This window comes from Berghia stephanieae, chromosome 2 (genome assembly GCF_034508935.2).
Source record: "Berghia stephanieae isolate SIO BIC M18660-M18661 chromosome 2, UCSD_Bste_1.3, whole genome shotgun sequence".
Taxonomy (NCBI): Eukaryota; Metazoa; Mollusca; class Gastropoda; order Nudibranchia; family Aeolidiidae; genus Berghia; species Berghia stephanieae.
The window spans coordinates 91,124,685-91,149,684 of record NC_088361.1 but is presented as its reverse complement, the minus strand read 5'-3'; positions in this window follow the sequence as shown (position 1 = coordinate 91,149,684).

Here is a 25,000-nt window from a genome sequence, read left to right as displayed (position 1 = left end):
GATCTAATTTGTTATTTATTTTGATATAATCATTTGTGTCTGTGGAAAATACATTTGAAAATGGTATAAGCCCGTTTGGCTTATCTTTATCCCGCCGGCTTGCTTGACTGAGGCAAATGTATCAGCTAGTTCCAGGGTTGGCGCCTGCTTTGCAGAGTTTTCTGGACATCACAACAGTGTGTTGTAGTTAGGGGCTGACATCAGGGGTTTTACCGCTGTTCAAGGACTGGGATGCAGGGATTCGGCACAACTGGGTGCTCCAACGACACGGAAAAGGACCAGGACCTTCAATTTAAGAGTTGAAACAACAAGGTCTTAGAGCCAATCGAGTTTGTCTTTCGCCACCGAATCGTCCTTGAGCGACACATCATAATAGCCTTTATTTGCCGACAAAGGCAAGGAGAAGCAGTAACTCCATGATAATGGTAGTTAGTATATGTTTTAAACATCAACTGACAGTCGAGCTATCTTACATGATGAGAATTTAACAGGGTTGTGTCCATGGTATTTCTTTATTTATTTTTATTAATTATAATTGAGGTTATGATGTGTGGCCGGCGATTGGCGGTGGGGTACAGACATTCAAGCAATATACATATTGAATATAAATGAAATAATAACATAGACCATAAACAACTGTTAACTATAAAATAAGATACATATAGATATAGTTTTGTACAGGTATTCCAACTTACGAACATCCATGGAATAGCATAATTAAAATATATACACAAACTATAATAGTAATGCTAGATTAAATTGAATTCACAGTAATATCTCGTTCCACTTTGAATGTTAACCAATAATTCATTTTACCTCCAGCCGAGATAGACAAACTTTTACAAGTTTGAAATTGGAGAGATAGCTCTTTTCTCTTGGGCTTCTTAGCGTGTGTGTGATTAGATTCAGATATGAATTTGGTTTTGTGAAGTGAAAATAGCCAATCAGAAGAATGTTCCTGTTTTAGATAGCCAATGATATCCAGATGCTTTGGTAAGAAAGAATAACGGATAATTACCGGAGAGCTAGACCTTAATTGTAATTTAGCTACTCTTGAACGAGACAAGACCTCAGGGCATACGCACGTTGGCGTCTTGTTTGGAAAAGGTAATTAGCAGGAGGCATGAATACAATGGGCAGACAATTTGAACAGGTAAATAAGCCTTAAGCTGAAAGTGAGTGTTCCGTTATACAATGGAAATGTTTCCCCACCTAACGACCAAAATTTCCGTTAGAAAGATTTGGGGCTTTATTGGAGAAAGGCTGTCCATGTTTGAGTATTTTTAATGGAGGTGTTGATCAAATATATGTCCCGTCCACTAGGTTTGAAGTGGTTTTGAACCGAGACGCTGACGAATGATAAAGAAACACGCAGTGAAAGAAAATCGCTCGTCACAGAGGGAAACAGTCAAATACATAGTTCTTGTTTTGGAAGATGATTTTTCCCCTTGTAAATCATCTCTCTGTTATGTATTATTATATTTATTTTAAATGTATAATGTAAGCATTGGAGTGTATTCCTCTTTGTTGGATTTTGTGCTTGTGTCCGGATGGCACTTATAGGTGATCTCAAACTAAGTACATTGGTGGTATGCTCTTGGATTCTACATCTGATCCCTATTTGTTCCCAGTTCCCCAATGTCTTACTTTTTCTTCGGTGCTTTAATTGTAATTCTAGAACGTTTTACTATCCCATTTTCTTCCTTTTTACTGGCGCTGATATAACCTAAATGTGTTGCAAGCGCCGTAAAACCCTTAAAAACAAAACTAACAAAACGAGTCAACGGGCGATTGATTTACCGTTATTTAAAAAAAAAAGCTTTGCAAGTTACGCGTATACCAATGTGAAACAAATAGTTTTATAACTTTTAGACTTGCCAGTTATTCTGTGGTCGTTGACAAAAATTTAACATGGGCTGTACGGAACCTCCAACCATATTTCTACAAGAACAATATATAGGTGTTCACATCCTTCTCTTTCTTCTTCCTTTTGATTCCCATAATTACTCTCTCTCTCTCTCTCTCTCTCTCTCTCTCTCTTTCTCTCTCTCTCTCTCCCTCTCTCTCTCTCTCTCTCTCTCTCTCTCTGTGTCTATTAATCAATCAATCAATCTACCTAGCTATCCATCTATCTATCTGTCTATTTATCTTTCTATCTATCTATCTATCTATCTATCTATCTATCTATCTATCTATCTATCTATCTATCTATCTATCTATCTATCTATCTATCTATCTATCTATCTATCTATCTATCTATCTATGTGTATATCCCCTCCGTCATATTCAACCTCCTCTCTCACATTTCTTCATTCATCTCGACTGTTACCTACTTCCCTCACCTCGTCCTATACTTCTTAATCTCAAGTCCAATTCTCTCATAGCATTTTCTCTTATCTCACGTCTCGTATCCCTCCCCTATAATACCGCACCTACTCCTTCTCTTATCGTATAACTACTACTCATGTTTTCTCAACCAATGAACGATCATCCCCCCGCCTATTTCTCTCTCTCACCCCCCCCCCCCCCCCCCCAATCCCTTTCCCTTTTTCCCCCGTCCTACAAACAATTTTTTTTTTCTCGCCCTCTCCAATTCTATATCTCTTTTACTGATTGCCCGCTCCAAGACCAGCCCAAAATAACTTTGATTACGTCATTTCAGGGTCCCTAAGGCTTAACAACAATAAATCCAAAAGACACCCTTAGGATATTGGGTGTTTTTCCTCTCGAGCACTGTTATTCTGTAGTATTCTCTTTCTCATTTCGTATTCACGTCTTCTTCCGCCATCCTGGCTTCGAGGTGTCACAAACTAGGATCTCGAAGATCTTTGTTGATTGGCACAAAATGACTTACCAACGCCTAGTTAGCTCTTTCTTTAAGATGCTCATACGTAATGAGGAAGAAAGTAAGAATTGTAAAATATACGCACAGACAGACGCGGACAGACAGACAGACACACACACACACATTTATATATATATATATATATATATATATATATATATATATATATATATATATATATATATATTGTTTTTTTTTTTTTATATATTTATTTATTTTTTTAATTTTATTTTTTATTTTTTTTTAATCGATCGATTTTTGAAGGACGAGTTACCTGGCTAAGTTTTTTAAAATACGTGCCCATCCAGAGTACACATTTGACTGGTTAAAATTTCTGCATCTTTAACTAGTACGGAAATATATATGAACTGGTTAATAATTTGACTTTCTAGATCACTGACATCATCAATTTCGTCAGAAGTGTTCAAACTACCCTTGTTATAGAATTAAACCGCCATATGCATATATATATATATATATATATATATATATATATATATATATATATATATATATATATATATATATATACAGGTCTATTAATAACGAACACAGTTATGGGCTTGATAATATGGGCTTGCCCATTGTGGTGTTGGACAATATTTTGCGTTGGTATGAGAGTGTTTCCCTTACAACAATGAACTCTTACACTATGGGTTATCAGACCTTCAAATAGGTACACATCGAGCTGACCTCTTCACAAGTGAATAAAATAATATGATGTCAAAATACTGGTTTCAATCTGACTGGAAGTGTGAAGACAGTCTTCCCGAGGACTGAATACATACATGGTGCAACTGACTTTCTGGTTTTCTCGTGATGCTTTCGTATTTTCGGGCCTAAATAGATATTGGTCGTCAATAATGACCACCCATCCTTGCTCTTTAACGTACCGTAACCATAAAAAAATAAATCTGCCTTTACATCATGCTACTAAAATAGTTATATCACCTTATTTTTCAGTTTATAAAAAATGTCATTATTCACAAATTGTCCTGACGACTGTTCACACACTTCCGAGTAGTTTTGAATCGGAAAAGAGGAAGATAACAACAAGAAATGAAGTTCGTAGGAAAGTGTCAGAAGACAACAGAGAATAAAAACTCCGCAGCGGCAATGGGGGCTCGAACCCACGATCTTACTGGTACGACAACTCCGCCTGGCCGGAGAGATCGTGACTCTACCATATGGGCTATCCACAAAGGGTCGTATCAATAAGGTCGCGGGTTCGAGCCCCCATCGCCGCTGCGAAATATTTATTCTCTGTTGTCCTCTGGCACTTTCCTGCTCGCTTCATTTCTTGTTGTTATCAACAAAAGTGCCTGCTCCACACACTTTTCTGAATTAAAAGAGGAAGATGTGACGTCAAAACTACTCTGCCTTTTTATTCGTTTAGGTATCATATTACAGTCAATGGCCGGGTCACGACCTTTGTGATTTTCTATTTACCTATTGCGTTCAAGTTACATTCCCTTTCATTTTAGAACAAAAATTTTCTTCATTAGGAAGAGTGGGCGAAAGAAGAAATCGAGTTAAGAGAATGTGTAACTACGAGTAATTCACCTGACCTCGACAAAACACTTTTTAAAAACATTTTGGCAAGAAAATATAAATATCACATATATACCAGAGTATATATATATATATATATATATATATATATATATATATATATATATATATATATGTATATATATTTGTGTGTCTGTGTGTGTGTGTGTACGTGAGAGAGAGAGAGAGAATTTTTATTTAGCACAATATCCACTCGAAGTCTCAAAGCGCTTTACAGGCAAAAAGCAATACTTAATAATTTGATTATGTAGGACGAGACGTGACGCCTGAAGGCGATATTACATTTTTTGGGGGGAACAGAACAAGGCTGTTAACGCCTAAGTACTCATTTTTCACCTGAGTACAGTGAGAGAATGTGAGTAAAGCGCCTTTCCCAAGAACTCAACGATGCGCCGAGCGAGGCTCGAACACAGATCCTTCCGACCCGAAAGCGAGTGCCATGTCACAGGACCACATAGTCGCACAATGCACAATGATATGAGTCACATATTATGTAAATATTTGCTGGCTAAAATGTTTTTGAAAACCCCAAAAACTTGCTGTCAGTGAACAGCAATTATTTGTACTTTTGCAGCCTAGAGACCAGGCCTGCCTACATGGAAGTGGGAAACTCGTAGGTTTTCAGGGGTAATAAAACATAGTAGACACGAAAACCACTTTAACAAATTACCAATCTGTCCCTTTAATACGTTAAACAACAAAACTTTCTTTTCAAGAATTTTATTGAGTTAAAGATCTTTATATAAGCGCTTTATGTTAAGCGCTTAGAGTCTGGTGTCTCGGAGTTATAGCGCTATATAAGTCTTCAGCATTATTATTATTATTATTATTATTATTATTATTATTATTATTATTATTATTATTATTATTATTATTATTATTATTATTATTATTATTAAAATAATGCTTTTTAATCCATTATAGATAGTATGTGCTTGGTTAAGAAGCTCACAACATTGCCATCCGGAAGTATAAAGGAATATAACAAAACTATGAGTTACCTTGAATGTTTATAGTCGTGTTAATACAGTTTAGTGAGAATTATTCATAAACCCGGATGGCAAAAAGCAATGACAAAGAACTGCGTGACGTCAACTTCATACTATCTATATATTAGACCAGGCAACAAAACTATCTTTTCAAGAATTTTATTGAGTTAAAGATCTTAATATAATTGTAAGTTTGGAGACAAAACCTCGTAGTTCTACGAAATCTTCGTTGTAGTTGGGAGGTCTGCAAGAGCACCGTCTGTAATTTATAGTGTTAATCATTGACGTAAGTCGTGATGTAACAGTTCACCTGGGTTCAAGGGCTCTTTTTGCCTGAAGTATGTATTACACGAATAAACTTAAATTATTATAGTTCACCTTGATTTTTTTAAAACAATGATTTGCGTTGGTTTGAGAGTATTTCTATTACAACAATGAGCCCATAACATTTGGGATATCAGACTTGCAAATCATGCACATATTAATTGCAGTCGAGGTGCAGGTCTGATAGCCCACCGCAATTATGGGAATGTTTTAACATTGCTGTAATGGACAATATTTCGAGTCGGTTTGAGAGTTTCCATTACAATAGTGGGCCAATAATAATTCGGGATATGGGATCTGCAAATCAAGATTCATTGATTGCAGTATATATATATATTCTTCTTCTTCTAGGTTCCATGCCTGGTCCAGGCTTCGGATACTGCATGAATTATCTCTCTCCATTCCTCCCTGTCTCTTGTTTTTTCAAACAGCTCTTGGATTGTTAGGTTGGTGAAGCCCTTCAGTTGGTCTATGAGTGTTTTTCTTTGTCTCCCCCGGGCGCGTTTACCAGGTATTTTTCCACAACTTGCCAGGTATTCATTCTTATCTTTCCTTACTATGTGTCCGAAAAAGGATAGTTGTCGATCCGCTATTAAGGGCATTAGTTTCCTTTGTTGGTATGTTTGTTTTAGCACTTCTTCGTTCGTTTTGTGTGCAGTATACGTTATTCTCTGCATCCTTCTCAAGCACCACATTTCAAAAGCTTCAATGTTCTTTTGTGTTTCTGCATTTGTAGTCCAGCTTTCGCATCCGTATAACAAGATTGGCCACACGTAGCACTTCAAGACTCGGAATCTAATCCCGAACGACATCTGTTTGTTTTTCAAAATGTTTCCCAGGTCCATGAAGGCCTGTTTGGCTTGAGTTATTCTTGCTCGTATGTCTCGGTTACATCTTCCATCTGTTGTCACTATTGAACCTAGGTATTTAAAACTTTCTACGTTGGTAAGTTGCTCGCCGTGAATCGTTATATTGCAGGTGTTGTTGTTTTCGGGGTTTTTCTGTATTACCATGCATTCCGTTTTGGTGATATTCACTTCCATTCCCTTGGCTTCACTATCTACTACCACTTTGTCAACAATCTTTTGATGTTGGATTTCTGATGTTGCAATGAGTACCGTATCGTCTGCGTATCTTATATTATTTATGTTGTGACCTCCTACTTTTATTCCCTCCATATTAGTTATGCCCCTCATGATTGTTTCTTGGTATAGATTAAACAGATCTGGTGAGGCAACACACCCTTGACGGACTCCTTTCTTAATAGGAATGGAATTTCCTGTAGAGTTTCCGATTTTGATTTTGATATATATATATATATATATATATATATATATATATATATATATATATATCCATATACATATATATATATATATATATATATCACCAGTCCATTATCAGTTTCAGAGGCTATATAAATCTTTATTGGAACTGTATCCAATGTCTCCAGAATCTATCTACCTTTGATAAACAGGCGTAAACAATTAATGGATTTTTCTTGTAAGGTGAGAATTAATGATAAATGAATATGATTTTGATGGCTACGAATATTATCGAAAGAGAATTAATAGCCGACGTAATATCGTTAGAGTACTGGGTGAAATAATCAATACTTCCACGCCACTTTACCATTAATTAGCTCTGTAATTATTGATTGCAATAAAATTGAGATGCTTTGCTTAACTACGCAGTTAATGCTTACTATTTTCCCCAAATCAAAATTCGGGATTTTGGAAACAATAATAATAATTCACAGGCAAGACCAAATTGATAGGTTTTGTTTCAATCACAATTTCCTCTGATAAAATTTTCCGCTGATAAATAAAATATATATTTAGAAAACTTAATCTATCTCTAAATTATACCTACCGTTTTCTCCTTATTAACCCCCCAGTTTGCCCACTGACGAAAATCGAGTTTACATACATTCATAATGAGAAAATATGGAAATTTTTATTAAGGACAACCACGTTTAAGCGAATCTTTAAAAAAAAAAAATACAGTAAACAAACAGTTCCGCAGTTTTATCACTGAATCTTAATATTGAATATTGAATAATAATGTCACTTCCACATACTATCGCTTCGAGATGTTGGGACACATGTGTGCCCCGGGCCTTATACCAAAAAAAAACGAAGTTGAGCAGTTATATAGCGCAATATCCACTAAACGTGCTCAAAGCGCTTTACACAGCAACACTTAACGAGTAAGACGAGACATGACATGCCCGTATATTTTTTCCCCGACAGAGACAACGATATTTGTTGCCATGTGAGCAAAAAAAACCTTTCTAAGAACTCAACTATGCGCCGTTCAAAGCAGGACTCGAACCCAGGACCTTCCGACCATAAAGAGAATGTCATATCACAAGACTACATAGCCACACAACCTTGCAGGTTGTACCGTCAGGTCAGGAATAGAAACAAGAATGGGGAAATAGATAGCTTTCATTTCTTGTAATCTGTCCTGGTAAAATTGCCAAACCTTATCGTACGGATCAGGAATTTTGGATGCCTTATCGTCTGATAGAAGTAGGAGGGTGGGCCGAGGAGCCTGAGTGGTTAATGCATTGTACTGTGACCCGAAAGATCTCAGGTTCGATTCTTGCTTCGTTCAGGCACTTTCGGTTTCATTTCTTGGGCAAGATAACAACCGCCAATTTGCTCACTTTGAACAACATCGATACAGAAGTTTGTTGGATGGATTGTCTATAAAAATATTCGTTCGTGGAATGTCTAGTATAGATAGTATGCACATGGCTAAGAAGTTCACAACATTGCCATCCGGATGTATAACGGACCCACACACAAAACTCTGTGTAGCCATAAACGTTTATAGTTTGGTTAATACAGTTTAGTGAGAATACGCTTCAACAGTCTCAACGTCACTTCCCACGCATGGTAACTTAGTAACTGGCTCTAAACTATCGGAACAATGGCGGACGCCCTTATGGAAAATTTCTCCCACGAGCATAAAAGCGTATCCAGAGGAATAAAAAAACCATTATAAATCTGATCATGTTTTGACTTTTACACATTCTGATCACAAGACATATGAAAAGTTCTAGCCAGCGTGAAGAATAAAAAGTAACGATTTTCTTTGTTTAGAACCACGATGGCCGACGTGACATCAGACTATTGAATCCAATAAACATGGATGGCAAAAAACAATAACAAAGACCCGAGTGACGTCATCCTCGTTCTATCTTATAATGATGCGGCAAATGGCGCAAATTTTAATCGTCTGATGCAACATCGAAACTGGTTTGAGATACTGTTATGAGCACCACCGAATCATTCTGGTGTTTGTCGGAATGAACTAGATCTGTGGCACAATGAGGCAGCGATACGGTGTGTTAGTATAAAAAGGACGCTTAACGGGCGACTCGTGCTGTATGAAATGGAAAAAAAATTATTACTGCCTGCAGATAGAATAAATGACACATTGTGAATTGCACTAACTATTGTTAATTAATCCATGGAATTGCACTGTATACATGTTTATATTTATCTAAATTTTCATGAAATGTTCATATTTATAAAGTAAAGTGGTCTTCCCCCCCCCCTCTCTCTCTCTCTCACTCTCTCTCTCTCTCTCGCAGTCTTTCTCTCTCCTTCTATCCTTAAGTCTTTCTATCTCTTGGTCTTCGTTATCTCTCTGTCTTTCTCAAACACACAAACACTAATATAAACACACACATACACGCTTGAAATACAGATTGCCCTAACCACCAACAACAAAAAAGGCAGTGTTTTGAGATAAAATGTCATTTGATTACTTTTTTCCACTTGTTCAAACTTTGGAATATAGAAAGGCTTCAATATTTATATGATAGATATGATTTCGCGAGAACTAATCAGAAAAGCTTTAATGTTTATATGATGGATATGATTTCGCGAAAACTAATCACTTATAGGCCGTCTTAAATAATAACAAATAACTGACGGACGTCGTCTTCGTTCCCTTTATATCACGTCTTGAGGAAGTTCATGACACCAGGGAATTGTGCAGCTAGGTGATGTAATTTACCAAATTATTTGTCATGACACCGTGTATACTTTTCCTCCCACAAAATTCCCCATCAATTCTCAATTCCCAATTTCAGCTCCCAACCCAACCCTTCGAATTGTTTAATAGGTTTGTTTCTACCTCGGGGAATTGCCAGAAATAAAAATAAAAAACATCGCGCAAAATCCATTATTTAATTTTTATTCCTGAAAAAAAGACATAATCTTTGGAAACTAGGACTGCTGATACCGCCTGGCACAAAAATTGCATCGTAAAAATGAAAAAAAAAACTCTCCTAATTTTATGGCCAGATCATTGACAATTGAAAAAAAAAAAGAACAATATTTATGCCCAAAGGTATAGTACAAGTTTTAGATTTGTATCTTTATTGCAAAAGTTGCCAAACAGACACAATCAATTCAAAATTAAACATTCCAACCTCTGATTCATCCGATACATTACCGGTTTCAGTCAATGGATCCCAATTAGGGAACAAAAGTGCGATGTCTAAAAACTGGTTCCAATCACATTGGAAGTGTAAAACAACGTTCCAGAGACGACTGGACACATAGCTTGTTTAAATGATCTTATGGTTTCAGAGTAATTTTTTAGCCTAAATATAATATGCAAGTCGTCAATAAATATCATCAATCCTAGCTCCTTTACGGTCCACAAGCCTTAAAATTTGCCTATACACCTTATCACTAAAATAGTTATGCCACATAATGATTCAATGTGTAACCCATTATTAGTCCTCCGAATGAGGTATTTGGAGCCGGAAAAATTGAAGGTCTGACGTCACGACTTTTTTCTCTATTTGCGATCGATCTTTTATCTCATTTCGTTCATGAGAACTGACATCGTAGCTCTCACAACATTTCCATAATTCGATTTTAGATAATACATTATAATCTCTCCAAAATGTGACCAGTCTTCTCAAAATGATAGTTTGTTAGTTGGACCAAGGTATCCATATTAGCAGGTCTGATAACCAAACGCAATGATGGGTCTTTTAGACTTGTCGAAAAAGTAATTTGCGATAGACAAGCGGCCTATCCAAAGGATATCAAGCAATTGCTATTTACTGTTTCACGCTGTAGAAACCGAAATACACTCCCGATCATGGGCGTAATAGCTCTGGGGGTCTATTCAATGAACGATCTAATAGCATAACAACGGTCAGCATCTGATTAAAAAAAAAAACATTCCATATGTTAATTTGGCCTTCACCCTCTCCTTACTACCTACAGCAAAATCTTCACATTTATTACGAAACAATATAAACTTTTTCTGATCCAGATTTGTTTTGTACATCACAATGTTCTTTGTTTAATAAGAACATAAAGTTGTTTTGTAGAGAGATTGTTTGAGTTTAAAAAAAAACATTTTTCTGTTGGGAAAGCCTGCCATTTTGGGGGAAAATACTGAAAATAATCGGTCAGGAGAGAGCTAAACTCAATTTTCTTCATCTTGTTCATTTCGTCGTGATACCAGATTGATGCGATTGGTCACATCAATGGAACAAACATCGTAGCTGTCACATCATTTGGCCAAATCAATTTTAGATAACTTAATCTGTCAGAAATGTCAAGCTTGCAGGGGAAAGATCAAAAGGATTAGACCTGTTTACCGATTCTGTCCCTTTGAATTAGTCGTTTTACCATTGATAGATGATGGTGATGATGATGATGATGATGATGACGATGGTGATGACGATGATGATGATGTGATGATGATGATGATGGTGATGTTTGGTGGTGGTAATGATGATGATGATGATGATGATGATGATGATGATGATGATGATGATGATGATGATGATGATGATGATGATGATGATGATTGGGGAAGAGGGCGGCGGTACAGCATTTCACTGAAGAAATTTGAATTTCTGCTTGCTTTTAGTTCTTTAGAATTTTCCTTCAGTCTTTCGTTGAACAACACAGAAAACTCGACGAGATCTTTTGTGACCTCGCTATGCATCTCACACCTGGAGTAAATGAAATAGTTTTCGGATAGAACTTGAAATAAAATTTCCTCTCGGGATGACTGTAGAGATTATCTATTAATATTTTATCTTTTTATGTATTCTATTGAATATAATTTTCTTTTCTCCTTATGCCTTTGTGGTCTTGTAGTATGACACTCGCCTTCATTCCGGACGGTCTTGGTTTCGAGTCCCGCTCTGTGTAGCACAGAGTTGATTCCGAGAGAAATTATCTTTACTGACATTGCCTTTCCGTACTCAGATGAAAAATGAGAACCCTGCCTTTAACAGTGCTGTCTCAGTCAGAAAAAATATAACAGCGCTTAACAGCTGTCATGACCCGTACTACATGTTAAGTACTGCTGTTGGCTAAGGACCCATTGTAAAGCGCTTTGAGTATGTTTAGACGATATTGTTCTATAGCAATGCTCACGTATTAAGTATTGCAATCAAATTAATTGGCATGTTGTCGTTAGTCACCTTAGCTCAGAGTTAAATCACATACATTACAGACCTTGCGAGGTCCCAGGTTTGGAGTTTTTGCCAATAAGAATGTATATGTATACAATGTACACACTGTCTCCATAGATTCTCAACTTTATGTTTATACATTTAATGCATGCCACGTCTGTAAACGAATTTCCATTTTGTTGTTGTTGGATGAATGAAGTATTATTATTATTATTATTATTATTATTATTATTATTATTATTATTATTATTATTATTATTATTATTATTATTATTATTATTATTATTATTATTATTTAAATCCATCGATATTTGAAGTACCAGTTTTCTAGCCAAATTTTTAAAATGCGTGTCTTTCCAGATACTTAACTGGTCAATCGTCTTTGTTATTAACTAAAGAACTGGTTCGATCCAAGAACGTTCTGTTCCTCTTTTTTTTTTGAAAATGTGAAAATATTTATGAAATGGAACTTTATATATATATATATATTTTTTAAATCAAAAGGTTATTTTTTTTTGTAATTGTTGACAGCACAATAGGACGCTATCAACGATAAATGATTTTTAAAAGATGATGCCAATAATTTAGATAAGTTCTCCTAATTTAACGAATCTAAATAAAATGATCCAAACTGCCAGCCCATTTCTAAAAGAATAGCAGAAATAGCTTTTTGGCTTTGAAAATGTGTGATTTTATTTTGCGTTAATTTTGATGGCGGATTGTTGGTCTTTGATTTTTTATTTATTTATTTGTTTTGCTAGAATAGTATTTCGGTTAAAGTTCATATTTTCGCAACAAATTCATCTTGCTGTCTATTTTGATGTCGGATGTTTCAAAAACGTCCTTTTCGTACAGCCTCGAATGTATATTTGTTTGGACTCATGACCTTTCGAAATCAAAGATTCATGAGGTGTTCATCAACTCTTTCAGAGCTTCATGTCGTTCGAGTTGTCTTTCTTCATTGACCGCAATATCAAGTTCAGAGTAACTTGTGACCTAGAAAGCCCAAATTCAATTTCTCCCCCATCTCATTCAATGCATTGACACCCACGCTCTAATACGATTTCCTTCTATCCAATTACTGCAAGACCTGGGTTGCCAGTTTGGGCATTGTGATGCCAAATTTACTCCATCCTTTCATCCGTTCATTCCATACTCACAAAAACTAAGAAAGTGTTGTGAGAAAAGGTGTTATACTTTTACATCAAAACACATTTGTTACTCACTGTTTAATAACGATACTATGTAGGGATGAATCGGAACCGGAAGTGTTTTTTTTTCAATTTTAAAAATAAAAATGGGAAATATTGACTTTGAGGACTTTTGTTCTTTTTATTCTTGTGGTTTTGTTTTGTTTTGTTTTTGAATGTGAGAAATGGTAAATATTCTCCACCAAACCGAAAATTAAAAAAATCCCCAATTTTCAATTATATAAAGATATATAAAAATATAATAAGTGAATAGTAAGTTTAATTCCGATATTGGGAAAAATAAAAAGTGGGTCTAAAATTCGTCACCTCTGTCTTTCCACTTTCTGCCCGGTCAGTGAAAGTTGTTTTCAACACTGTAAACAAATAGAATAAATGTAATACCGAAGGCAGTGTTCTTCATGCTATTCTTATTCTTACCCTGACTACCACTCACTGTTTGTTTGTACTATTTGTTGTCAAGGGAAAACTAGGTCAGGTCACGTATTTTGTGCAAGCACCAACTTTTATCTATAAATAAACACCGTTTTGTGTAGGTGGGTCACATCGGAGAAACCACTTCATAACGGTTTTATGACCGGGTGAAACAAATTGAATGTCAAACTTTGGTTTTACAGACAAAACATTGTCATCTTTCTCTCTTTTAGAAACAATACTATCGGAATCTGAAGAAAAATGTATTTAACATTTTGACCAGAAAACTCGACCTTCAAATATCGATTGATTAAAATGACCCTCATCTGCCAAAATGAAAAAAAAACCTAAATACAACAAACAAAAATGCAAAACAAAAAGAAACCCAAAAAACAAACAAAACAACACCAGCTTACAACCCTGTAACTTCGCAAATTACGTGTATCAAATAAAGTAAATAAATGATATCATCTTCAGGGTATTATATTCCAAGGAAAGGATTGAATGACCAAGGCCAGCCGCAGCGCAGCGCCGCAAAGTAAGCAAGGGAGAGGTGACTTGCCTACGGTCACACAGCGCGGTTGGTAGTCGAACTCTTTTATCTTTCGGTTAGAAGCAAAGATCATACCGCTGAGCCACGCTGTCCCCGCCCTCATCAAATCATAACATGGCAAGGTAAATTCCCTTGGACTTTCTTTTTCACATGTCCGAAGGAGTTCGAGGAAACCGTACTCGAGCGTAGCCATCGTTAACTTATAACCTGACACTGAAAAAAATGACGTCAAAATGCCAGTCTTTGGCGACAAAAGAAAAAAACTCATGAGTTGTATTCAATTGTTCAACCAATGGGACCACTTCTTTTCATGAGCACTACTACCGACAACTCACGAGGCAAAAACCAAATAATGACGTCAAAATGCCAGTCTTTTTGGGTTTCAGTGTCAGGCTATAATTTAACGATGGCTACAACTCGAGTGCATGTTTTTAGAGTACCGTAGGTCAATATATATAGAGCGACTTTAACGTCACTCAGGTCTTTGTTATTGTATTTTTTTTTTTGGTTGCGATCCACGTTTATAATTCTCAGTAAACTCTATTATCCAGACTATTAAAGTTCATGGTATCACATAGTTTTGTCTGTTGATCCATTATACTTCCGGATGGCAAAGTTGTGAGCTTCTTAGCCAAGCGCATACTATCTATAACATTCCCACCTTTAATACTCTTCAACAGTCGTTAATGACGCATGGTAACTTAGTAACATTGCCTTTAAACTATCGGAACAATGGCGGACGCCCGTATGAAATATTTCCCCGGCGAGCATAAAAGCGTATCCAGAGGGAAAAAAACATAAATTTGATCATGTTTTGACTTTTACACATTTTGATCACTAGGCATATGAAAAGTTCTAGCCAGCATGAAGAATAAAAAGTAATGATTTTTCTTTGTTTAGAACCAAGATGGCCGCCGTTGCCGGGCGGCGTGACATCAGACTACTGAATCCAATTGATGCATTGCGTTTATTTAGTAAACTCATACAATCAGCCAGCCGCAAACAAGGTACGAACACACAAAACTATGTGTACCCTAAAACGTTAATAGTCTGATTCATACAATTTAGCAAGAACTATTCATAAAATTGGCTGGCTAAAAACAATAACAAAGACCTGAGTGACGTCAGCTTTGTTCTGTCTAGGTCCCATGTTCAAGAGTTATTGCCAAAATGAGGGTTATATAAATCGATCTATTTTTGAAGCACGTTTTCTGGTCAACTTTTTAAGGGAGGTCCCCTGTATGAGAGTTTGTTTTTTGTGTGTGCCAAAATGAGGGTTATTTAAATCTAGTGATATTATTTGAATGACGAGTTTTACGAGTAACTTTTAAGCGAGTCCCAGAATTGAGAGTTTTTGCCAAGAGCAGGATAATTTAAATAGCTCGATATTTGAAGGACGACTTTTCTTGCCAAATTTTTTAATACTTGCCTTTCGAGAGTACACTAAATTAACAAGAGGATAATTTTACTAAATATCATTCAAAGATGGAAAAGCGCTTAAATTGTACGATGTTTGTAGAAATCCAGATCTCTATTTATAGCCTGCAGACGTAGATGTAGCCAAAATAAAGACAATACCCTTTTTCAAAGGGGGAAGGGGGAGGGGGTGGAGCATAGACGATAAGGATAATTTATGAGGCTGTCTGGATTCCCAAAATAACGGATGTTCCCTTTCACGACCAAATGTTCTGAGTTCGAGTATTGATTTAAAAACAGATTTGGGCTTCGTGCTTGTGTTATGATATCCGGCTTCTGATCTCAAATTTTTTTACATAATATGTGCCAACAACAGACACTAAACATGTTGGATAAAACATTACACCTGTTAGACGCTCTTTCATTATGTATGTTTGTTTTTTTCGACAAAGAGATAACGCTTTTAATGATTGTGTACTTTTATCCTGCATTGTAATGCCTTGTTCTACATTTTAAGTGCTGTAGTTGGCTTAGATCCGATGTAAAACGCTTTGATGACCTTAAGTTGATATTGCACTCTATAAAATCTCCATTTTCTCTATAGTTCCCCAAATGAAAAACGATAAAAGAAACAAATTCACTCACACACTGTCAATCTCGCTGTAATGTCTTGTTCTACATTTTAAGTGTTGTGGTTGGCTAAGATCCGATGTAAAACGCTTTGATTACATGAAGTTGATATTGCACTCTATAAAATCTCTTTTTTCTCTCTCTCTATAGATCCCCATATGAAAATGGATAAAAGAAACAAACTCACTCACTCACTCTCAATCTCGCTGTAACTGTCTTGTTCTACATTTTAAGTGTTGTGGTTGGCTAAGATCCGATGTAAAACGCTTTGATTACATTAAGTTGATATTGCAATCTATAAAATCTCTTTTTTCTCCCTCAATAGATTCCCATATGAAAATAGATAAAAGAAACAAACTCACTCACTCACTCACTCACTCACTCACTCACTCACTCACTCTCACTCAATGTTCCCGGGGCCTGCTAGCACTTGAGGAGACGCAAGGGATCTCAACCTGATCCTGTCAGCAAGCAAGCACTACCTAAATCATTCTATAATTTTGTTTTTGTCCATTAGCTCGAGCTAGCCTCCATCCACTGCCAGAATTTCTGGAATACATTGGCCACGACTGACCTTATTTACGATTCACGACCCTGGGGTGAGCTGCGATGTAGGGTCAGATAACATTAAGAACGGGGTGGGTAGGAGTTGGATAGTGGTTTTGATTGTGGAGCTTGTTGTAGGTATGGTGGTGGTGCGGTTGTGGGGTTTTGTGGTAGTGTTGATGGTTGACGGCAAATGACGATAGTGGTAGTAGTGATTGTGGTGGTGGAGGTAGTTGATGGTAAATGGTGGTGGTGGTTGTTGTATTATTGTGGTAGTGGTGGTGGTTGGTGGTATGTGGTGGTGGCGGTGGTATTATCGTGGTTTTGAATGTTGTTGGTATGGCGGTAGTGGTGGTGGTTGATGGTAAATGATGGTGGTGGTGTTTCTGCTAAGGGTGGTGATGATGGTAAATTGTCTCTAAATTTGTCCCTAGGGTCTATTCCGAAGGAAGACTGAAATAACCCAGGCGTCAGCCGCAATGTAGAGCCGCAAATTGAGCTAGGGCGGGCTGACTTTCTCAAGGCCACAAAGTGTCTGGTGATCGAACTCGGTACCTTTCGGATACCCATTATTATAGCCCTAAACTTGGGGCTACCCTACCGCAACCTTGTAGAGAAATCTAGAATAACTCAAAATTTAAATCTGGTTTAAAAATCCCTCTATTTCATAATTCATTTTATGTCATGCCGACTGTAAATTTTGTATAGCATTAGTTTAGCAGTGTGTATTTTGTTTCCTTGTTTAATTTTGTCTACCAATGTTCATAATGTAATTCATTATCCTGTTTATCGCTTCGAGATGTTTGGTTCATGGAAAGGGCTCAACAAATGTCATTTATTATTATTATTATTATTATTATTATTATTATTATTATTATTATTATTATTATTATTATTATTATTATTATTATTATTATTATTATTATTATTATTATTATTATTATTATTATTGTTATTATTATCATTATTATTATTATTATTATTATTATTATCATTATTATTATTATTATAATGGTGATGATGATGATGATGATGATGATGATGATGATGATGATGATGATGATGATGATGATGATGATGATGATGTGATGATGACGGTGATAATGTAGGTCATAGAGATTATGATTTATAGGCCTTCTATCCACTGGCCAATGGAGTCCAGAGATTTATGACATACCTCCTCCCCCCCCCCCTCTCTCTCTCTCTCTCTCTCTCTCTCTCTCTCTCTCTCTATCTCTCTCTCTTGCACCCAAAATCATATCCTATGGAATTAAGAAAAGAAACGACCAAACTTCTTTCGATATCATAAAGAATTTTTATATATATGGGTCATAATATATTGGCTTTCCTACAGATTTATTAGTTTCCAAGCGATCTGATAAGCGTCATGTCTCGTTCTACGTGTTACTACTTCTTGCTGTTGGTCAGGGAACCTTTGTAAAACGCTATTTGAGAACGTTTACTGGATATTGCGCAATATGAAAGCTCAAGTTTAAAAAAAACAAACTCTCTCCTTACCGACTATTTTCAGTATTTTCCCAAAACGACAGGCTTACCCAGCAGAAAATTTGATTTTTAAAACTCAAACAATCTCTCTACAAAACAACTTTATGTTATTAATTAAACAAAGATCATCGTGATGTACAAAATAAATCTGAATAAGAAAAAAATCATATTGTGTCGTAACAAATTTGACGATTTTGCTGTAGGTGGTAAGGAGAGGGTTAAGGCATCTAAATTTACCCGACATAGTACCGTTCTGAGACATTGAGTCACATTTTCCTTGATTGGACTGACATCTCTTAAAGGAAGGTTTTCAATAATTTGACTCGAATACGAGCCAATTAATTAATTAGTCCTTTCTGATTCTGATATCACGAAATAGAATGGACACTGAAGGGTATTTGAGGCCAACCAGGATTGAAAAGGTCAACTGACCATCTCTGAGGACGAGGGTCAGTGACCTCAATGACATTAATCAATACCCTCATGATGCCAGAGTAGGGACACATTGTATGTCAGTAAACAGCTGAGATGGTTAATCTGTTCACGGCCGTCCTCTGTGAAAATATCCAGAGAACTGGTCCTTCAGCTATCGATCTATTTAAATCACCCTCATCTTGGCAAAAAAAAAACAACAATTTTCAAACCTGGGACCTCAAAATCATTTGCATCTATAATCAACATCATCAATATCATCATCATGATCACCCTTGGTATTTTCTGTAGCCTTAGCGCGACCAATCTATCATAATCCCTAAAACGTTAATATAGTATTAAAACAAATTCTTCAACATTCAGTCTTTAACCCCATTTTCTCATTTATCCCCTTTGAATCCCCTTTGAATTCGATTACATGTGATTTTCAGAGTACGTAGTACGGAAGCTGGGAATCCATGGATTCATTATAATGAGAATAGCTTAAAAATGAAATATCGCCAGGCGTATTGAGCATGATGAATAATGGAACATATCTACATACAACATGTACATAATTTATTTGTATCTACGGATATTTATCACACCATTTATTTCTTGCCATATTAAGGAACGACAGCGATTAATGCAAATAATAATAATAATAATAATAATAATAATAATAATAATAATAATAATAACAATAATAATAATAATAATAATAATAATAATAATAATAATAATAATAATAATAATAATAATAATAATGACAATAATAATAATGATATTATTAATAATAATAATAATAATAATAATATAATAATAATAATAATAATAATAATAATAATAATAATAACAATAATAATAATAATAATAATAATAATAATAATAATAATAATAATAATAATAATAACAACAATAATAATAATGATATTAATATAATAATAATAATAATAATAATAATAATAATAATAATAATAACAATGATAATAACAATAATAATAATAATGATATTAATAATAATAATAATAATAATAATAATAATAATAATAATAATAATAATAATAATAACAATGATAATAACAATAATAATAACAATAATAATAGAAAAATAAATTTAAAAAAAAATTCTAATAATAATAATAATAATAATAATAATAATAATAATAATAATAATAATAATAATAATAATAATAATAATAATAATTGTTGAGCACTTTCCATCACCAAACATCTCAAAGCGCTAAATTTTTAATAGAATTTTGCGCGACGTCGATCTTACTTTTTGTAACAATTTCAATCAATTACATTTCGCTATCTACGTCTATCTCTATCCAACAATGCATTGAAATCAATTAATAGAACTGCATTTTGCATTGAACAAGAAACTTAGCCCCTTTTGCTCACTATTTGCGATCCACTGTAGTTGATGCTTGGCTTATTTTGTTCCCTTGTCGAGATGGGTTCTAAAATAGATATAAGCATTTTTCGTTATGGTTGTATCGTTTCAACAATGCAATGAAATTAATTGATGGTTTGCCCATTTCTAAGTATTAACCAATCAGAATTTTTCCTCCCGTTTACCCCGTTTCGTCCCCTTGACTATTTATTTCCTGTATGAAAAGGCCTGATGTAGATAGTATGCACTTGGCTAAGAAGTTCACAACATTGCCATCCGGAAGTATAACAGACCGGTAACCATGAACGTTTATAGTCTGGTTGATTTCAGGGCCAAAGTATACTTATTTTAAACTCTTGAGTCAATTAGATTCAGTAGTCTGATGTCACGCCGCCCGGCAACGGCGGCCATCTTGGTTCTAAACAAAGAAAATCATTACTTTTTATTCTTCATGCTGGATAGAACTATGCATATGCCTTGTGATCAGAATGTGTAAAAGTCAAAACATGATCAAATCTATGGGTTTTATCCCTCTGGATATGCTTTTATGCTCGCCGGGGAAATATTTCATACGGGCGTCCGCCATTGTTCCGATAGTTTAGAGCCAGTGTTACTAAGTTACCATGCGTCATTAGGAAGGAAGTGACGTTACGACTGTTAAAGAGTATTATAAAACAACTTAAATGTTTATTCAACCAGTTTTAATATAATATACAAAAACTGACGTAATACTCTTCAACAGTCGTAACGTCACTTCCTTCCTAATGACACATGGTAACTTAGTAACACTGGCTCTAAACTATCGGAACAATGGCGGACGCCCGTATGAAATATTTCTCCGGCGAGCATAATATAAGCGTATCCAGAGGAAAAAAAACCCACATAAATTTGATCATGTTTTGACGTTTACACATTCTGATCACAAGACATATGAAAAGTTATAGCCAGCATGAAGAATAAAAAGTAATGATTTTCTTTGTTTAGAACCCAGATGGTCACCGTTGCCGGGCGGCGTGACATCAGACTACTGAATCCAATTGTCAAAAGTGTGTGCATTGTATGTCGATTGAAGAACTGAAGCCTCATACTATAGATATAATGCGCTTGGCCAAGGAGTTCACAACATTGCCATCCGGAAGTATAACGGACCAACACACAAACTCTGTGTAACCATGAACTTTTATAGTCTGGTTAATACAGTTTAGTGAGAACAACTCACAAACGCGGATGGCAAAAACAATAACAAAGGCCTGAGTGACGTCATCTGCATACTATCTATAAGATAATAATCAAAAAGGCATCCATATCAATAGTTTGACAGGGATAGCAACAAACGGTCACAGAGGAACCATCAATTAATGGAACTCCATTTTTCCCCCAGCAAGAAACTTAACCTTATTGTTCACTTATCGGCGATGTGTTGGAGCTGTTAATGCTTGGCTTATTTCGTTTCTTTCTCAAGATGGATCCTAAATATTAATTTATCCGTAGGATGCATGGAAGGAATATCATCATTTATTTATCTAAATGCTTTTTGTTGTTCATTTATTGATCCATTTAAGCGAAAAATGACTTAAATCGACGTGCACTTATATTATGCAGGCCAGACATCGGAACGTAATAATAAGCCGAGTTTAACATTGTTGTAATGGACAATATTTTGCGTCCTTTTTTGAGATTTCCATAACAACAATGAGCCTATAATGAATTGGATTATCAGACTTGCAAATAAGTGTACGTTGACTTGAACCAACTGAAGCCCTGATAACCCATAATATTGTAATGTGTTGATAAATGCAATGTAGTCTCAAACCAATACAGACATTAAATATCATCCACTACAGCAATGTTAAATCAAGCCCAAATACAGATTTGACAGTAGATTTGAGTGGTAGAATTTGTTAACTTATAGACTGAAAATAAGACATCTTTTATAGATCAGTGGACAGCCGAGAGAGTTGTGATCTCATTATCTGGTCTATGGATAGAACGAAGATGACGTCACTCGAGTCTTTGTTATTGTTTTTGGCCATCCGCGTGTATGAGTAATTCTCACTAAGCTGTATTAACCAAACTATAAAAGTTCATAGTTACACATAGTTTTGTGTGTTGGTCCGTTATACTTTCGGATAGCAATGTTGTGAGCTTTTTAGCCAAGCTCTATAGATAGTATGCGCTTGGCTAAGAAGCTCATAACATTGCCATCCGGAAGTATAACGGACCAACACACAAAACTGTGTGTATCCATGAACGTTTATAGTCAGGTTAATACAGTTCAGTGAGCATTACTGATAAACGCGGATGGCAAAAAACAATAACGAAGACCTGAGTGACGTCATCTTCAAACCATCTATACAACTCACGATTTGTTTGTTTTTTTTGTTGTTTTTTTGTGGTCGCTGACTTGTATCAAAATTAATTCTGTGGGTTTAGCCAAAATAAAACAACAAAAAAAAAAAAACAAAGAAACAAACCCTCACAACATCCGCCAGCCGGATATAACGTACCAATATAGATAGTATGCGTTTGGCTAAGAAGCTCATAACATTGCCATCCGGAGTATAACGGACCAACACACAAAACTGTGAGTATCCATGAACGTTTATAGTCAGGTTAATACAGTTCAGTGAGCATTACTCATAAACGCGGATGGCAAAAAAACAATAACAAAGACCTGAGTGACGTCATCTTCGAACTATCTATATAAAACTATATGTAACGTTGAACGTTTATAGCCTGCCTGATAGCATTTAGTGAAAACTACTCAAGTAATGGCTGGTTAAAAAACAATTACAGAGTTGAATGGCGTCATTTCGATCCTTCTATTTTGGCGTAGTTTTTTGGTCAGTGTCAGGAGTGTTCGAAGGCTATGCTTAAGCCCAAGCCATCCTTAACCAGTCAACTGCCGCATTCTGGAAAAGTCGTATTTAAAAATTGGCCAGATACTGAAGAGATTTTGTTAGGATGAGGGTCCAGAGCTGCCTGCTTGAAATTTCAAAAATTCGTAGTTTCCACGGAAAAAAAGAAAAAGTCACTTTAAATAGCTTTAGAAATAAACTATTTGCTCTCAGCATGGTCCAAAATGCTCCAATGTCCTGAAAATAAGCTTGAAATTTCAAAAATTCGTAGTTTCCACGGAAAAAAAAAAAGAAAAAGTCACTTTAAATAGCTTTAGAAATAAACTATTTGCTCTCAGCATGGTCCAAAATGCTCCAATGTCCTGAAGATAAGTTCTAAGAAGCTAAACTTTCCTTTTCAACAAGATTTATTGAGTCAAAGAGACCTATACAGGTCTGTAGCTGGAGCCGAAAATTCGTATTTCTACGAATTTTTCGTAGTACTAGGCACGTCTGAGGGTCATTGAAATCGATCGGTATTTGAATGATAACTCTCTTTGGCCAGATTTTTAAGAACGATTTTTCTACAGTACGGCTTCTAACTGGTAAATTGATCATTTTATACTCATTAAAGAGAGTCCTCTCTAATACTGATTAATCATTACAGGATTACAAACAAGGAAGTGTGAAGAACAGGGCTGAGCCCAGTGGGAGCTTCAATTGGAAGGAGACAATGAAGATGGATTGGATGGAGACACACACAGCACAGGGAAATCGTCAACGTCAGGACGAGAGAATCTGGAGAGATGAAGAGGAAGTGGTGCTGGAATAGCGAGGGAGAGGGGGAGGGGGTGTGATAGACCAGGTGAGGGAATAAGGGGAGAAATGGGGTGGATTTCTCACTGACCAGCACTGTAGTGATTTGTTTATTTTAAAAACACCGGGTCAATCTGGCATCATGTCGGAATATTGATGCTATGCGTTTAAGTGAAATACTCCCAACGTCAGCCAGTCGGATTTAACGTACCAACCTACAGAACTATGTTTAACATTAAACCTTTATAGTCTGATTGATATAATTTAGTGAGAACTAATCATTAAGACGGCTGTCTAAAAAGAAAAAACCCAAAAGAGCTCAATGACGTCAATTTCGTTCCATGTATAGCGTTTCCGCGGATTTAACATGCTCGATGAGCTCCACAATATTTTATTTATTTCCCCAGCAGGCTAAATGAACAATATTTCTATTTCATACCCTATCAGAGTAAAATGCTGTACCCAAGTGCATAAAGCCGGGTTCGGAATTTTCCACGATCACTGTTACCCATCCGGCCATTGACCACGCTTAACACTGCTTGACGTTCGTGACAAGACGGGACACCGTACCCGAGAACCACTGAGCCGCACAATAAACAGGATTAACAAAATGGAGGTTAATGGCAAAATTCAAAATTACCAAATTTTGATACACAGATTTTATAAGAATTTAATGAACCAAAACTTACTCGCCTTCCTCCTCCTCCTCTTCCGCTTCCTCCTCCATCTCCATCTCCTCCTCCTTCTCCTCCTTTTTCTTCTACTTCTTTTTCTTCTTCTTCTTCTTCTTCTTCTTCTTCTTCTTCTTCTTCTTCTTCTTCTTCTTCTTCTTCTTCTTCTTCTTCTTCTTCTTCTTCTTCTTCTTCTTCTTCTTCTTCTTCTTCTCTTCTTCTTCTTCTCTCTTCTTCTTCTTCTTCTTCTTCTTCTTCTTCTTCTTCTTCTTCTTCTTCTTCTTCTTCTTCTTCTTCTTCTTCTTCTTCTTCTTCTTCTTCTTCTTCTTCTTCTTCTTCTTCTTCTTCTTCTTCTTCTTCTTCTTCTTCTTCTTCTTCTTCTTCTTCTTCTTCT